This window comes from Plecotus auritus, assembly GCF_963455305.1.
Source record: "Plecotus auritus genome assembly, chromosome: 4".
Classification (NCBI taxonomy): Eukaryota; Metazoa; Chordata; class Mammalia; order Chiroptera; family Vespertilionidae; genus Plecotus; species Plecotus auritus.
In genome coordinates, this window is record NC_137775.1 from 11,311,227 (window position 1) to 11,323,329 (window position 12,103).

The 12,103-nt window shown below is 40.8% G+C and overlaps 1 protein-coding gene across 1 annotated transcript in view; it reads right to left on the minus strand.

Annotated features, from left to right (window-relative positions):
- Positions 1-12,103, minus strand: part of UST (uronyl 2-sulfotransferase) — a 262,801-nt gene that overhangs the window by 154,938 nt on the left and 95,760 nt on the right. The window lies entirely within an intron of this gene.

The following is a 12,103-nucleotide window of genomic DNA, read 5'->3' on the forward strand; positions in this document are numbered from 1 at the left end:
TCTAGCTTGCTTCCAAGCTCCGTTTGTCTTGGTGTAATAGCCACTTGCTGGTGTGTGTGCTTTCAGAGTGCATGGTTACTGTTTCCTGATGAACAAAGACTCAGAGGGGTTAGGGCAGGAGCTAAAGGTTATTGAGTTTCTTTAATATAGCAGGTACTCTGTAGGTGTTTTACAGGTATTCATTCATGTAATTCAAGTATCATGGGTGGGTTGTCATTATCCCTGCTTACGGAGGAGAGAGAGGCCTGGAGAAATCCAATCATTTGTTCATGGTCACACAGCTATTAAATTTTGAGAGAAGACTGTTTTTCCCAGAGGTTGCTCAGTGATCTGTCTATCCAAAAAGCCTAGGGTGTTGACATCTCCGGCAACCTGGGTATGGCCAATGTGCCCATCTGGCAACATGTTGAATCACTTGGGAGAGCCAATGATATGACCAGTATAATCAGAGACTCTTCTCCAAGGGGCAACACTTGTCGGTCCAGGGGAAATCATCTCCACAAGAAGTGAAGATGACTCTCTAACAGAACAAACTATTAAAAAATATGGTAAACACAAGAGTACTTAGAACAGTAGCGGAGGGAATAAGGTAAATGTCCTCGTTGGAGTAGATGAAAGATGATTTTTTTAGGAAGGAGCAAAAGTGACTGAAGAAATTGTAATAAAAAGAGGAAGCAGAGCTTAAGCCAAGGACAGTTCAAGTGGGGAAATTTATCCAAACATAAATAAGTGGGCTTGGCCTGTGGGCCCTTTTCTGTCCTGAAGCATCATCCACCCCTTTTCTTTGTAGTCTTCTGATTTATCACCCACTTGATGTTAACAAGGACTGCACTCTCACTGGCCAGTTGGACGAGGTAAAGGGACAACGGCCTGCAATATTCATGTACAAGGAAGACACTTAAGCACAAACACCTGGCTATGCTCGTGATTGTGTTATTTTTAAGAAACTTTGAAATATGAATGTGACTTACAGTTTGTTAGCTGTTAACGATTGTGCTGCACTCCACTGGGAACATACACAGAGAGGAAGTGAGACCCATGTCTGGCTTAACAAAGAGGAAGTGCGCAAGGGAATTCAGAAAAACAATCACCTGAGTCTGGAGAGATATTTGGCACTGTCTCTACAAGGCAATGGGTAGAGCTGCAGAGGGTTCCCATGTGCTCATTATGTAAGTGTGTCTTCCCAGGAGGGAGGCAGAAATCCCAGCGTGCTCCAGCATGTTCTCCAGGTGTCAATCTCAAGCTCCAACAACTAAATGTTTCTAAAACACTGAAAGTATCCATAAGAACCAAAGTCCCTGAAACTCCTAAAAAGGACTGACCCATGCCTGACTGCTACCTCAAACTCCAGACATGGGTCCCACTGACTCCTTAGCACCTCTTCTTGATTGTCTACAGGCAACTCACATTTTGCCAGGCCAAGCAGAACTCTGTATTTGCTTGGATTCCACCCCCCCAAATTTCTACCTCCCCTGTTTTCCTTGTTGGATTACAGGATACATCCTTTCTCCCATAGTCTCCAAAGTCCACGAGTCATCCTTGATTCATCTCCTTCCCTTAACCGATCCATACAATCCAGTTGCGAGTCCTATTGGCTCAACCTTCACAATATTACTCAAATCTGATCACATTTCCCCAGGCCTTCTGGGCCATCCAGGAGAGCCCTTGTGTTTCTTCCATGCCTCTAATTTTTTTTTCCTACCCATACAGCAATCAGAGGGATCTTTTAACCTTATCAATCCAACCATGTTAGCCCTCTGTTTAAAATCTGTTTCTCTAAGAACAAAATAGTCAGCACCTTGTATGGTCTATAACCCTACCTGACCTCAAGCCCTGCCTCCTACCACACCCGCCACCAGCCACAACAGCCTTCTCTCTGCTCCCAACACACCAACCTCTTGTGGATCAGGGACCTTTTGAACTAGTTCTTTCCTCTGCAGAAAAAAAGCTCTTCCCCATTCCCTTCACTCAGGCTCAGCTCAAATATCCTCCCTCCCTCCCTCTCACCGTTATAGAAAGAAGACTTCATTTCCTCCCGTGCAGAGAAAGAAACAGGGCTGACCAGTGAGGGCACTTGCACTGTGGACCCCATTGTTATCTCCACCAGCAGATCCCTGACCTCCCATCCAGTTATGTTCCTGCGTCTTCTTAGGACAGAGGCTCTAAATGCCTTTGCTTATAACAGATGTACAGAAAGGGAAAAGAAAAAGTACCTGGATTTCTTAAGTTGGAGGCAGCAAATTTTTCTTTTCCTAGGGTATAACTATATTATTATAATGTATAGCTTTTCATCTTAGGATCTCACTTAGGCTTTCCAGTACAAAGTAAACAAAACTGTCAGAATCTTCAAACCTGAAGCTAGTAACTTTTTGTCTGTGGAGATCAAAGGGAACACTTATCACAAGAGCTTCCCTAAACATCAAAGAAGCTTCCTGCTGTTCTGTCTTACAGAGGATTCTACTGAGGGTGTCAAGTTTTGGGGAAAGAAGACCCCTCCAGCCTTTGAGCTTGGTGCTCAAGATGTAAATCTGGGAAGAAAGGGCGAAGGAGGGCTCATGAAGGGTCTGGAGCAGGATAAGGACAAGCACTCACCTATCACCCACCTCCACTGCTCTATGAATGTCCACTTCTGACCCCAGTCTCTAATCCCAGGTCCCAGCACCCCGTGAGGCAGTACCTCTTATTTTTGGAGGCCTAGAGAGGCACATCATTTCATTTCTTTCCAGAAAATACCCACACTGGTCAGTCTCCTTTTCGTATCTCAAGTCCTTCCTTTTGGGATCAAGGATTACAGTATCTTGTCAAGTCAGAAAAAAAGGAATAGTATACCCACCACATGTTTCCACTCCTACCATCAGTCAATCTTTCCGAAGGGCCTGTCTCTAAACTGCCAAGAAATTGCTAGTTCAGGCCGGCATCGACCTAACCCTCTTGGAGAGTCAAGCTTCTCCAGGCTGCTCAGGTGGGTGAGGACACGGGTGATAACTGATCAGAAGTAACACTCCAGCCCTGCCCACTATTCAGCTGGCCCATATCTGTACATGGGTTAAAATGTATGGAGCTCTACACCAAAACCATTGTCAATAATGCACTCATGGTTTAATGGTATTAATGATGCCCTGACTAGAAGGCAAGTGATCTCAGACTTTGCAACCAGCTAAATCATAATACATTCTAAATCTCACCCTACCCATCCAGCCCTTCATGGTGGAGACCTCGCAGGGAGGGGGTAAATATAACACGAGAGATCATGTGTGAATTTGCAAAGGGGTTAAGTCCATGTACATGGGTTACAATTTGTGGACTTACTAGAGTGTTTACATATTCCAGATTCATTGGCGGAGGCTGGGTTATCAATGTCTACCTACTTCCACCATCATGTAAACTATTTGCTACAAATATGCATTTCAGGAAACTCATGTGAAGTCTGATACTAGGAATTAGTAGGCCAAGATTTGTGACTTGGCATCTGAAGATTACTGACTGATTGCCATAGTATACCTGGATCTCAGTTGGCAGGACCAAGGCATGCTAACCATGCAAGAACCATCAAAGTCTTCTGTGACAAGAGCAATAAAAAAACAGACATACTATATACCTACATAAAAAGATTATATCTTACTTTTACAATAGAAAATATCTCCAAGAAGTGTCATTCCACTCTGAATAAATTGCTTTACCTCCTCAAAGTTTTCCATACACACATCTGTAAAAATGAAATAAGTTCATAAGTTATTGTAAGGAGTTACCCCAGGGTAATTTCATTCCATGAAAAATACTTAGAACTATACCGGCACATAATGAGCACCTGGTAAGCTCACTAGCAGTCGTAGTTGTACTCTGAGTAACAGCAGGAACAGTCTAAAACCCTACTTCCCTGCTTTCCATCCTCCACTCAGTAGTTTTCAACCCCTAATGCCCCTGCACATTCCACTTGCCTGCAATGATTTTAAGAAATGATAGGGGGCCTCGCCTTAGTTGTCCTGATTTTATTATTCTGGGACAAGTCCTTTGGCATTTGGTATTTTCTAAAGTTCTTCAGATAATTCTAATGTCTAGCCAGGGTTGAGAATCACTGGGGTACATAATACAAATTAGTGTACTTCCTAATTTAGGTCAAATCTCATTTTTTAGAAGTTAAAAGTAACAGATCTTATTCAAGCTGACCCTAATCACAGGTCACCTCTGTCATTTCTGATTGTACAACAGGAGTTCCAAATCAGAGGAGAACGTTGATGGAACGCGGATGCTCACAGAAGACTCCCAACCACAGAGGAGGCCGCCAGGCAGCTCCGGTTCACACCTGCTAGGGACATAACCAAACTGAAAAGGACCAAGGCACACAGGCTGCCCAAAGTGGGCTGGCCCAAGGCACTCTGGGTTTACCCCTTATACCACTTGGGTTGCCCAAACCTTTCTGAGACTCCACAAATCCTTTCAAAAATAATTGTTAGACATTCTAGTTTCAGAATATATTTGCATTCTGTTGCACCCCCCCCCCCCCGTCTCTTGTTTCAAGGTAAAAAGTGGAAGTAAAAGCAACCTCCTCCACCTGCCCAGAGTAACCCCAGACCCCAGTCAACGTAACCAGGGGATATTCTGTCAATCTTTGGAGACACTCATATTTGATCCCTACACACTTTAAGGGCCCACAAGGCTCACAAAGGAAAAAGCCTCCAGAAAATCTGAAACAAAGACACTGTCTGGTCCCAGCCCAGTGAGGCACCCCTTTTTCCAGGCAGTTTACCTGGAGTGGAGAGAAGATGGGGGCCTGGTCAACACATGCCCATGTGAACCCAATAGAAACCAAGACAACTGGATAAAGAAGAAACTCCTAGAAGCACTGACATGAAGAAGGGCTTCTGGATAAAATCATCAGGGTCCCGGGTATGTGAAAGTGCAACAATGGCTCTTATGTAAGAGGAGAGTAGAAAGGAGCCTGGGGGGATCCTTTAGTGGATTCAGGAAGGTACCACTAATAGCAGTGACTGTCCCTGATGACCAAGAACAGCCCAGGGTGATAGAGGGACTCGCAGGCTGCAAAACAAAAGACCTGTGCTCAATTTCACTCCCACCCCTCCGAGTTGAGTGACCTTGGACATATCACCTAATTTCCCTGGAGCTTAATGTTCCCACTTGCAACACAACTACATTGATAGTAGCACCTAAGTGGTCAGGTGGTGATGAAAATGAAACTAGACATGTATAAAGGCACTTAGCCCAGTGCCTGCCTGGCACATAGTAAGTGCTCAATGAATGGTAGCTACTTCCTCATCTTATATTATCCAATTTTATCATTTATATTTAATTTAACAATTTTCTTTATTATTGAGGAAATCATCTTATATTATCCAATTTTATCATTTATATTTAATTTAACAATTTTCTTTATTATGGAGGAAATCAAAGAGAATCCCTGGGTCCTGGGAAGCAGTTTGTTGTTTTAAGGATGAATATTAATATAAAGTAATTATTTGTTATAACCTTTTATTTTCCGATACTGGCTTGATATGCCTTCAAAAATATACTATTTCCCCCCAAATTGTTTGAAATACCTTTAACAATGTGCAAATGAAGTTAGAGAACCTTCAGGGGATATAATTTATTCTTGACTCTGAAGTCTTGCATTAGCAGATTTATTTTTGTCTGATTTGGTCCCCTGAAGAATAGAAATGTTTTAATTCCTATTCCTCTTATAGAAACCATAATATGCATTAGTGTCAACGTCAAAAAAGCCACCTCTGCATGGTGCCGATTTTGATCAAATATCAGCAGTTCCTTTACAGAGTCTTTCTTCCATGGCCCTTTTAAAATCATAATCATGAGCAACTGAAATCCTTTTCTCTTTTACTCAGAGGCACACATTTCACACACGATTCTGGTTACCTACAGCAGGATCCTGTGGCTGCATCTCCCCTTCCCACCCCCCGCAGAGTCTGGGCCTCTGATAAGACCCTGTTAATGAAGGAGTCACTGTTGAAGGCAACACTGAAACTCCAGCTTAGTCTTTGCCAAAAAATTATGCTAATGCCACCCTTCCCACCATTAACCATGGGTTACATTTCTCCAAGAGGCAGCTGTCAGCACACACCAACTGTGGTTAACAATGAGGAGTTTGTATGCTGAGTAAACATCTCCAATAGCCCCAGTTCTTATAATTAACGCAGCCCCGAAGACACTGTAATGGAGGAAAATCGCTTGCACAGCTTTATGTAAGCTTTAATAAAATTATTTTCCACTGAATTCAAACCAATGGCTCCATGAACTATCAATACTTAAGTATATTTACTAAAATACCTTTAAAAATATCTTGAATGTCCACCCAACCAATTAACAAAGGCAAAAATATCTAGAAAATAGTTTCTTGATCTAAATGATAAAAATGAGCATACCAGACACTGGGGGGGGGGGGGGAAAGCAAATTAAACTGTTATCAATTATGATTTAGAAAGCAGCTTCCATTTGTAATAAATTTTAAAAGCAAATTAATGCTTCTTTCTTTGTATGTCTGGTTAAAAAAATACTGCCTTTTCTATAATACATCTTTTTCTTTCATTAAATCTGAATATACATTTTAGGATGTCAAGGGTACATTTGTAGAAGAAAATTACTTTTGGAACCAAATGATCAGTGAACTACTGCTATAATAAAAACCTAAATATAAATATGAATTATTGCCAAATTAGCTCAGGAATTCATTGCAATCATATTATGTGATCTCATGCAGATAGGAATGGAGTATCAAAAAGACATGGAATCCCTCGAGTTTCTGTTTCAACCCAGTAGATTTTCCTCCCAGAATAATTACTACAGCCAACTGATCCCTCCTGTGTAACTGTAATACACACATTAACAGAGCAGCCCCAGCCCTGCACACCTCAAGCTCTAACCAGAAACCAGGTAAGTCCTTTTCTTCTACCAGGATCTACCACTATGTAGCCATCATGAGAATGGACACATTCCATCACATGCTTATTGCATGAAGCCAGTATGGGCCATACCTAATCATACACCTACACCACACACCCCTACCCAATATGATTTCAGAAAAGGAAAATAACTTCAGATCTCATATAGTCCAACCCCTCAACTTATGGAGGAAATAACTAAACTATAGAGGCAGGTTAGCATAAGAGGTTAAGAATAGACCAGGTGACTGGTGCTCATTCCACAACATAACAGTCTTACTGCAGGCCATTTTTTACCCTAAATGGTATTTTCAAGCTTGATCACATAGCTTACTCTGCAAACTTGGATTAGGATGACTTTGGGCTATTCTTACATAATCAAATTATTTCTCTAAGGATAAAGATATATCATTGAGAGAATTTTAAAAGAAAATATGCTTCCAACATTGATGAGAATTCCCAAAGAGAATAATTTAAATGCCCTGTAAGTGGCTACAGGGCGCTCACAATCTCTGAAAGCTAATACACTAACTTAGATGTTCAAGTTTTAGCATGTTTTATTGAAATGTAATTCTTTTGAATATCAACTTCCACAAATGAACCAAACACATATGAGACCTGGCCCTGTGCAGAAATGTGAGTTGCACCCTTGTAATGGAGTCAGGCACAGCAACATTCAGGGGGTGTCTCCCAGTTGTGTCTTGAAGAAAAGAGGGGTAGGTGTCCCTGGCCAGGGTACCCAGTGCTTGGGATGCAATACTTGGAGGTGGGCAGGATATCTGCATATCCCTGCAGAATGGCAAGTTTAAGTTAAGGATATCCATCCCTCTGATCTTGAAATCAAGATCAGAAGATGAAGTCTCATTTAGGAGGCAAAGGGAAGTTTGTGCAAAGCCAAGGGCTCCAGGGCACAACTGAAATAAGCTTACATGTGTATGGAGTTCCAGAGTTCCCCTGCACCATCTCAGCAGCACCTCCATCAACCCTGAAAGACCAGCACGGCAGGAGGGAAGCTGATCCCCCCTCCATACCACCTCAGGGCTCTGTACAACATTGGGCAGATTGGTGGGTTTCCTGTGGCCACCATGTGTGCCGAAACATCACTCACCACTGTGAGCCTGTGGAAAGGCTAAAACCAAGAATCTGATGAAAGAAATCTGTGAGGACCAAGTGAGGAAACCCCATAGGAAAGCCATCAGCAGGCCCTGGTGATGTTCTAAGAGTGAAGTAACTTGCTGGGTTACAGATCACTACTTGCTTGAAGTTTGGTGTCCAAGCAAACATATATTTTAATGGATTAAAAAGACGTTGTGTTTCTAGCTCTGCCTCCTACTTGATGGGTTTTCTGGGCCATGGCCCGAGGCCACTGATAAATGAGCATCTGTGTCTCCTATATTCTAAATGCAACAGTAGTATGATTGACACAGAAGTGACTTGTCACTTGCCAATTCTTCTCATGCTTTAGGGAAGTGAGATGAACAAACATTCTACAGGGCATTTCGAGTAAACCGCACGAATGATATGCATGTGAACAAGACTGAAGAGCTGCTCATAAATGCTGATGCTGATTGGGAAAGTGTGTGGATGAAATAGTTTGTGAGCAAAGTCGGTCTCATACAAATGTGGTGAGGCACAACTGTCCCATCTGGGTGACACTTTCATATAAAACTTTCAAGTCACACAAGGAAGTGATCTTAGTTTCTTCCTTCTTAGGTCTTCAAATGTAAAACAGGATTTTTAATAGAGCAGCAGAAATTATTGAATCATTCAGAACAATAATCCTCACAAAATTAACTAGCAAGCTATCACATGAGCCTGGTGGTATCTATTTAAAAAGAGTGAATTTCAAAAATTTCAATCTCTTTTTTTTTTTTTATCATCTCTCTAGTTCTATTTTGTATCAGATTTAATAGGATTAAGGCAAGATTTTTTGTGGTTTGTAGAATTACAATATTGGAAGATAAAAGAGGATTCTCATACATCTATGTTATTCTGTAGGCCCACTAGAAAAAAAAAAAAAAAGAGCCAAACAAATAGATGCCTCAAAACCATAAATTCCTTGCCAAAATAAACTGAGGTCCAGGGGGAAAAATGTAGGAGAAAAAACACATGGGCTTTGCAGTGAAACCCACCTACTGGGTGTAACCTTGGGCAAGGTCTTAGTTTCTGGGTTTTGGTTTCCCCACAGGTAAAACAGAAAGAATAAGACTTACCTTTTAGGGCTGGGGAGATTTGAATTACCACTTATTAACTGCCTGGCATGCATACAATAAAGCATAGCTGTTATGATTGTATTTAAAATAGACCTAATTTAAAGACATGGAACGTTAAATAAAACCCCTTCTGAGTAATCACATACATAAACATCAGCCCTGGCGCTGAAATATGCATCCCTCATTATGCACTAGAATGGCCTGTCACCACCTTCCTCCATCTTTTTCAGGATTTATGATGGGAGGTTATACCTGGGCATGAAAGCAATGCCATTTTTAAAACCCTGGCAGGATGTAGGTATTCCTACGCTTGTATTCTTATTCTAAAAGATAACGTGTGCTGGAGGTCATAAATTCTCTTGAGCACATAGTGGATCCGTTTCTTTTCTAGCAAAGTCTTAATCGGGCCTCCCAACAAATGAGTTGGGAAGTGTGCTTTCTTACACACAGCAAGAGGAACCCTTTGTAAAATCCTACATGCCTTGAATTCATCACACATCTGGATATACTCATGGTCTTTCAAAGTCACAGTGAGCCACTTTTCTGACCCATTAAAGCACTGAGTCTGAGGGCAGAGGCAGACAGCAGACTTGGGAGCAAAGGCATAGCTCTGCTGGAAGAAAATCGGACAGATTTCATCTTTGCGTTAAAGCAGAGAGCTAGTTTCCTGGTCTGTATACTTGTGAATTCCAAATATATTAGAGCCTACTTAATGACAGCTTGCCTGTTGGAGAATGCTTCTTAATAAAATAATTTTCTCCAACAGCAGAAAACAGCAATCAAATAAATGAATCTAGGCTAACCCCAAATAACTTAATGGTCATGATACAGAGGGAGCATCAGCTCATCCAAGACAGAACTTTCAGTCTAAGGAGTCATCTGAAGTGGCCTTGGTCTCAGAGCAGCATCCTCTGAGAGGCAGTGATAAAGTCACAATGACCAGCCTCACCTGAAACTGTAAAGAAAATTCTTTCACTGGATGGAAGGAAGTGCATGGTGACCTCCTGACCTTCCTCCCAACTCTCAGATTCCCTGAGGGCCCCTGAGGGCAGCAACAGCAAATGAAACTACTCAACCTTTGCAAGTTGCTTTGTTTATCATGTAGATTTCAATCACATAAATCAGTGTGTGTATATATAAAAAATAGAGATATCAATGCTATCAAGAAGTCATTTTAACTTGGGAATGCTCTTTTTAGCATAGTACTTGATATATGAAATGGTCTTAAAATATATTTATTAAAACATAAATATCTTAATATTATATATAAATACATAAATATAAAAATATATTTATATTTTTAAATACATATAAGGTTGAACCTTATGTGTGTGTGTGTGTGTGTGTGTGTGTGTGTATGTATATATTTTCAACCCTGCCTTAAAGAAAGGCAGAAATGGGAAGGAAGGGAAAGCTGGTTAAAGTGAAATGTTCTGTTCTGTCAGGAACAACTTTATGGCAGCCAAAGCATGTAAGTGTGATAGATTTTTCTCCATTGTGAGTGCCAGGCAAACACATCCTGATTTATGCCACTGAAGTGGTAGGAACTAGAGCTGCATGAAGATGAGGCAGCCTAATTTGAAGACATGGGATGGAAGTTAGATTCGAGTAGAGGAGGACTGAAGGATTCTTGTTAATGACTTTGTAGCTAAGCTTCGACAAGAGAAGCCATAGACGCAGCAAAAGGTGTGCAAGACTCTGGTTGGTCTAGAGACCATGAACACTTCCAATTCAAGCAAAGCCATTACAAACCCTCAAAGAAAAAATCATGCTCTGTGAGGGCTGTGAAAAGATAAATCACAGGAGGGTATGTGACGGCTTTTATATGTGAGCGAGAATAATTGAAGAAACTACTCGGCAATGAAGAAAATATATTTCGTGATGGTGCAAAGAGGCACCGGAGCAAAAATAACTTGTAAGGATTATAAAAACAATAATGTAGGCTTATAAATAACATGAGAAATTGAATATGCTATTGAAATCATGACAGTGAAAGCTAGAAATAGAAAACTAGGTTCTACTACCTAATAGAAATGTGAAGCAAAAACCAAATGGATTTTTTGGTAGGGGACCCTCGATCCTTTCCTGCAATATAGAAAAATAGGGAAGGAAATGAGTATCTGTTGCATGTCAAGCATGAATCGTGCATTGGGCAAGTCATTACAGACAGCTCTCTCTTCAATCTTCAGGCAGGTATTGTTTTCTCATGCTGTCCTTGAGGAAACACTCTCAGAGAGGCCAAAACCTTTCTTGAGAAGGGACAGCTAGCCACCAGCAGGGCCAGGACAGGCGTGGAACAGTCCACTTCCAGAGCCCACTGCAGATTGACTTAGCACTCAGACCCCCACATACTGCCGGTCCTTCTGCCTGCAGAACACCAGAGATTTAATAAATTCAGGGATTTTGAAAAGTCTTTCAAATCAGTGAAAGATGTAAGGTATGGGGGCTTTTCGTAGGTTTTTTAAAGTATATTGTTTTATTTTTTTTTAGTTAATACATAAAATAATCAATTTTGTCATGGGACAAAGGGAAGAATTTTAAAAGTCTCTCTGTGTACCACACATATTCTAAAGTTACATAAATAATGCCACATAAAGCTGTACATATATGTAAGTGATCTTTGTCTAGGAGAGATAATTTCTTTCAATTGAAATGACTCATTCTATTTTTAAATAAGTTCCATGCATATTCCCAAAAACATTTATGTCAAGTTTACAAGACATTTAAGACAAGTTTACAAAGAATAGTTTTTGTTTTTTCCTCACTTAAAGTGTTACCACTTTTCACCTAACCAAATTTCAGCCACTCCAATCCATCTTACTTCGTTGATTAAGTCTATTTTCAAAACTCAGCTACACTCACTTATCTCCTTTTTGAATTTCCACTATGAGAGAGACAGAGACAGAGACAGAGAGAGAGAGAGAGATGAAAAAATATAATTTTATATAATATATGTATATATTTTTATATCTTTATAAAATT